Source organism: Oxyura jamaicensis, chromosome 4 (assembly GCF_011077185.1).
Source record: "Oxyura jamaicensis isolate SHBP4307 breed ruddy duck chromosome 4, BPBGC_Ojam_1.0, whole genome shotgun sequence".
Classification (NCBI taxonomy): Eukaryota; Metazoa; Chordata; class Aves; order Anseriformes; family Anatidae; genus Oxyura; species Oxyura jamaicensis.
Window position 1 is genome coordinate 56904253 of NC_048896.1, and position 6459 is coordinate 56910711.

Consider the following 6459-nt stretch of genomic DNA (forward strand, 5'->3'; position numbering starts at 1 on the left):
TTTTTTTTTTTTTTTTTTTTTTTTTTTTTTTTTTAAAAAAAAAGACTAAAGTAATAAAACGCCCCCCCCATTTGGCTTTGGCAACTCATGAGGGATGGTTGTGAATGATTTCTTTCTCTTATTGCTAATGGGATTAGCACTACATCATCTACTTATTGTTCAGAGAGATTCAAGAAATTTATCTCTTCCTGCATCTCAGTGACAGAGAGGATGTGCTGTGCTGATTTTGTACTTGGCAGGTTGTATGGGACATAAGGCTTTTGCATTGCATTATTGCTGCTGGCAGAGCAGAGCCAAAAAGATGGATGATTTGTTTGCAGTATTGCCTCCTATTCATTTTTCTCTCTTTCACCCAGCCCCATTTTCTTCCCAGCTCCCATCCTTATAGACCTGCTTCAGCTTAAGCACCTCTTCTGCTAGGAAAAAAATAAAAAAATCAGTGTTGCAAACAAAAATTTCCTTAGACATGCTTTAAGAAGGCTTCCAAACAGGCTGCAGAACAAAATTCTCAGAAATATTTGGTTTCTGCCTAACAGGCACTGTTTATGTATTTTTATGTATAGGCAGGATCTTATCAGGGAGAGGATGAGGCCATGTGTTTCTGAGCCAAGGCTTTTGGTTTGGTTTTGTTTCTTCTGTAGGAAATGCCTGGGCAAAAAGGATTCCCTTGGCTGCCACGTGTCACGCTGCCCCTGCTGGGGCCGTGCATTGTTTCCTTGCTCACAGCCCTGCTTGGCTTCTGACTGTGTGTTGCTGTAATTTATGGACGCTGGGAATGCTGAATCTTGAAACCCTGGCACTACAAAGCTTTATGCTTTACAACACACGCTGATCCCACATCATTTCAGGCTGCCACCTCTTCCCTTTTATGTCAACTTTCTCATCCTGTTTGTCAGGCATTGCAAAGGCATACTGTCACCTGCCCGAGCTGCAGTGGGGTTTCCAAAGCTTTCGGAAGGAAGGAGAAAATTGTTAACTTGACTTCATTACCTCCCACTGCATTCACTCACTTTGAGACTCTGGGAGGGTGTCTAATTGTCCTCGCATTGGTTAGTCCCCTGTAACTTCTCCGTGGTGGTCCTTCAGGTACGCTTACCGATGTTGGTCCTAGAGGTACCAGTTGTCTGCTGTTGCCCCTCTGGCTGTAGTAGGTGCCCATCAGAACTCTGGATAAACACGAACTGTCAGTGCAGAGCTGTGGGCACGCTCTCTCCTGCTCCTAGCCTTTTTTCTGTCTGCTTCACGTGGCTTTACATGCTCCCCGTGTGGCCCTGCTGCTACTCTGGGCCTGAGGGACCAGGCTGTGCTCAGCCCAAAGCCGAGGAGCCCTGAGGGGATCTTAGTGCAGACTTCCACTGCCCAACTACCAACCTGCCTTTGAGGTGGTTGGTACCTTGACTGGGAGGTTTTGGGGACTGGGGACCTCTGGCCACCCCTTCCAGCCCCTGTGGATCCCCAGATCTTCTGATCCCCTCTACTCTCCCTTGCAGACCTGTAGTTTGACCTGCTCGCTCCCTTTCGGTACCCTCTGAAGGAGTATCCCTCTGTCCTCCTAGTCACACATGGCATCAGGGTCTGCATGCTCTTGAACTTTCCAGGATTTTCCAGAAAACTGTGGTTCAACTGTTGACTCCAGAGCTTGAGCCATTCGGGGTTTTAAAGAGCTGGTTGCTAAGGGTCACCTGTGCTGTGCTGCTGTGGAAGAGGGTGCTGCGTTCCTATAAACATCTCGCTATTCAGTCACTGTATGATGATTTAGTTTTTCTAGCTATAGATCCCCAGCTTTTCACCTATTTGCACTTTATATTCTGGGAACCCATCAAGCATCAACTGAGGACCGCATCACACAATGCTACACGTTCCCAGAAAACTGGATGTGTCTCACAGAAGGAAAGGAAAACTGGATGAGGCCCAGGCACTGCTAGAAGCACTTCAGAAGCCATTAATGCAGAAGGGGTTACGAGATTGGACCCTGATTATCTAACATAATACCGATTTAAATAAACAAGCTTTTCTTTTCATTGGATTATTCCTACTGGAAGCAGTCTATAATTTTACTAATATTAGAGCTTTCTGAAGAAAACCACTGCAAAACCCTCAGTGAAGGGAATAGGTAAATTGGCTTTAAAATTTCACCATCTGGAGACAATCTGGAAAATTGGTCTTTAAAACAGACAATAATAATTAAAAAAGCTGTCATCTATTTTTCAACTCCAACTGTTGTTCTCAGTGGATTGTAGGTTGGAATATGGCAAGTACTTTAATTGAATTCTAGTCCCTCTACACTACGTATGATACCCTTGGTGCATGTGCATGATTTGTGGTTTTACAGCAAACAAATTTAGCCATACAACATTTCGTTTTAAGGTTTCATAGCTAACAGAAATGCCTGAAATGGGGCGAGAGAGATTTAGAAATTGCACAAACTGAGCAGAAAATCTAAATTAAGTACAAATGTAAAAAAAAAAGTATGATGGGAGTGAACATGGCAGTGTCCAAACTTTAGTATTGCAGTCATAAAAAGATTCTCAGAGAGCTATCAGCCTCGTCCCATTGCCTCAAGCTATAGATAAAATACATTCCCATAACACTAATTAAAATATTTCTATGAAAGTTGATTGCATGTACTCCTAAATCCTAATTGGTTATAGCACCTAGTATGCAGGTACACAGGGTAAAATGCCTAGCCTCTGATGTGAGGGGTAAGCAACCAAAAGGCATAAGGGAGTTAAATTATCGTGTACAAAACCCTCTGAGCTCAGCAAACTGGTATCTGAATTAAAATTTAGCAGAAACTTGGTGTTCTTCAATGGATAATCAACAATCAAGACACATCCTGCTGTTCTTGCTGTTTGTCTTCCAGGTTTGCTTGTTTAATAGCTTACTTTCAGAGATCTTTTCAGTGCACTGTGGAGCTTGTGTAGGTATTAACAAGCATTTCACCCCCCCCCAATTGTGAAGATGGGAGGATGGAGCTGCAAAGTGCAGCAGAATTAATCCTGGGTCACCAGTAGTACAGCAGCTGGGAGAGGACTGCTCAAAGGAGGTCTCCTCTTTGTGTCCAGCGAGCTCAGGCCCTTCCCAGGCTTCTCACTCGCTCTGCTCAGTACTGAAATCCAGGAATAAGCATGTGAATTGTAAACTGCCTGTGCTGGGCTCAACGTGTAAGTCTGGCCTCCAGGGTGTCTGTTCCAGGGTAGCTCAGATCACCTCTTGGGATCTCTCTGCCTTGATGCAGCATCCCTGTGTCAGGATGTCTCCACCTGGAGGGCTTCCTGCATGCTCCTCTGGTCCCTGCACGTGAAGAGCTGAGTATGTGTAAGGGTTGAACACTTGCTGGGAATGACAATGATGGTCTAGACGCACTTAGCTCAAAAGAGTAGGGAGCTGCATTTGCCCAGGACTGCTGCTTTCTTTGGTAAAAAAAATAAATTGTGCTGTAGTCCCACCTGCCATAACCAGGCCGTATCTGTTAAAGTGAGCTGATCCACACTGGTAAGGGTCTGACCCATCGCAACTTGGCTGTGAAGGAGTTGAGAGCATCTGCAAGCTGATGAGAGAGCTACGCCATGAGCTCTGGGATTGGTGCTGTCAGGAGGAATGTGGCTTTTACTCTGTTCAATCAGAATGAAGAACAAACGTGAACTGGCTGTGTGAAATTGCTAGTGTTGCCCCCCCAGGTGGTAGCCCTGAACCAGTCTTCCCCCTTGCTCTCCTCTCATCTCCCCAGACTGGAGGAGTCCAGATAAATCCCAGCAACGAGTGTGGATGTAGCCTTCTAAGACGTGATGACTGCGTACAGCCATGCTCCAACTTTTCTGCAGTGCAACAAGAGGGCTTGGGATCCACATCTGTATATTAATGCTTAAGGCCTTCTCTAGACTTTTTTCACCAGGTTTCAGAGGTGAGAGAAAACAGTTTGGAAATCACGTTATTTGTTGTTGCTGTTGCTTTTTACCTCCTGGAAGCCGTTAGGAAGTGATATTAACGAATAGAGGAGGGAGGGCTGCTCTTTGTGGTGATGCATCTTTTAAGTTAGTGAAAATTGCTGACTTGGAACCTGGTGTTACAGAAAATGAAAGCTCCTTGCAGGTTGTACATTATGGTTTTGCAGATGATAAACAAGGCAGCTCTTCCAGCCAGAACTTTAACAATATTGTTCCAGTTGTGCATTTTTTTTTTTATTATAAATCACTGGAGTAATTTTATTCTCTAGTTATAGCCAAAATTTTATCCCTTGTAGAAAACAGATGCCTGATATGATTTGATACAGTACCAGAACCATCATTTTTGGGAGTGTGTGTAGGAACATCTATTCCCAGGACTAAGACTGAAGAATGATCTAAAATCAAATACTTTTTTTTGATACCTGAATTCTTGTCAGACCCAGGATTTTTCTGGAGCTTTTCTTCTCAGTAAATTTGTTTTGAATGAGCCTTCCAGTCATGATTTGAAAAGTTTAAGATCATTCCTTATTTTGAGTGACTTTAAGAAGTGACGACTTAATTTATTATTTGGATTTTTTCCATGATTCTACTACACGGGAGAAAAGTTCCTTGTTTGCTTTGCAATCAGCGCACAGATCGTATATTTGGATGAGCTGGCAAAATGATTGTCAGTAAACCAGGCTAAGCCAGATAACGTGTCTGTGCAGACTGGCTTTCAATCCAGAGAATAAATATGAGCCTAGCTCCAGCAATCTCATTTGAACGACTGCAGTTTACTCTGAGCTGCATGTTTCCTGAAGTAATTTTCTTCCTGACAACTCTGGAGGGCAGCATTGCACTTTGAATGAGAGGACGCTTGCTCTTTACTCCCTCGTTAATGGAAAAAATGAAAAAAGTGAGTAAAATAAAATTATAAAAAAAAAAAAAGAAAAAAAAGAAAAAAAGAAGTGTGTGTTGGGGGCAGGGGTATAGGGACAAAAAGAATGAGAGAGGAAAAACCCAAGGAAATAGCAAAAGAAACACCAGCCCAGAACGCTGGTCAAGATGGAGGGGAAAAAAGGTTTTGTGTGTGTTTGTTTGTTTTTAATACATCATGGATTCCCTGTCACAGTGTATAAGATTTAGTAGTAAAGCATCGAGATATTCCAGGATATGCTATGCTGGAAAATTTATCACCTCCTGGAAGGGAAAATTGCTGTTTTTCCACTGTTCTTGTGTTATTTCTGATTATCCTGTTATTTCTTGCTTATCCATCTCCTTCTCACCTTTCCTGTTTCTAAACAGCCACCTGGAGTATTCATTTAAAACAACTGCTAACAGATTAAATTGGAGGCATGCTTTGCCTGCAAGTTGCCTCTTACAGCAGCCTAAGAACCCTGAAAGTCAAGCTGTGCCTGGTAAGAGCTGTATAAGCAACAGTTCAAGGCTACAGGGAGGAGTTTTAAAGCCATTCTTTTCTTTCCTTCTATTTCTTTCCCCCATCTTTTCAGTTGCTGCCACTCATAGTGGACATTATCTCATCCAGATCTGAGTCCTATCTTCAGCCAGGCAAAGCAAACAGGCAGCCTCAATGCCGGGTTAGATAGATGAGGGCTTGGTAGCTCTCAGTGGTCTGCGCTGCATTCCAGCAGGCTGGCTGAGGCAATACGTGTGCAACATTTTCCTCCGAGTTCTTTATTCACTTTTGTTAATAGCATCTCTATTCCAAAATGCGTTCTCGGACTTTCGGTAAGTGGGTTTATGTGACAGGAAGCTATGGCGCCTCACAAAAAGGTGGCTGAGGTATTCCTAATCCAGTGTCAGGACCAAGCACTGATGCTCAAAGCCACTTTTGTGTAAAGCTTGCCTTGATATTGTAGCTGGCGTTAAATGCAGTGCTATTCCCGTGTGATAACATTCCCTTAGTATGTGATGCTGAACCCTTGCTTTGGCTCAGGCCATGTCACGTTAGTCGTGTTTGTGTAATACTCGAGAGTCTTTGAGTGCAACGTAGGGCTTGCTCTTGCTGTGGGAATAGCAGTGGAATGAGCTCTTGGGATCTGTGACTCTCTGCCTGTATATTGTCCAGCATGTTGTGGTTGTGGAGCATCAACTCACACAGCTTAACCAGAGTCAGACAAAAAGCTGGAGGAGCAGGTTTTCTCCCCCCCCCCCCCAAAACAAAACAACCCTCCTCTTCCTCCCCAAAGTCTTTAAGTTTAGAAAATCTAGTTGGCTAGATCTAGTCTAGCCAAAGCTGCCATTATTTTTTATTTTTATTATTTATTTATTTATTTTAATGTCTTAAAGTGTGATAAGTTAATTAGTCTGGAAATAACATACAAGAAAGAAAGAATCATCTTGGCTGAAACCAAGGTGTACCAATTCAGTAAGGAGGCTTGGATCTGGTAGTGATAGGTGGAGCCTTAAGGCTTGGACTGTTGATCGTCTCCTGCTTTGTGCCTGCTTTTTCTTTGTTTATGGATAAAAATTCCAGAGAAATTCCAGAAATCTTTTAGAAGTTTCAATACTT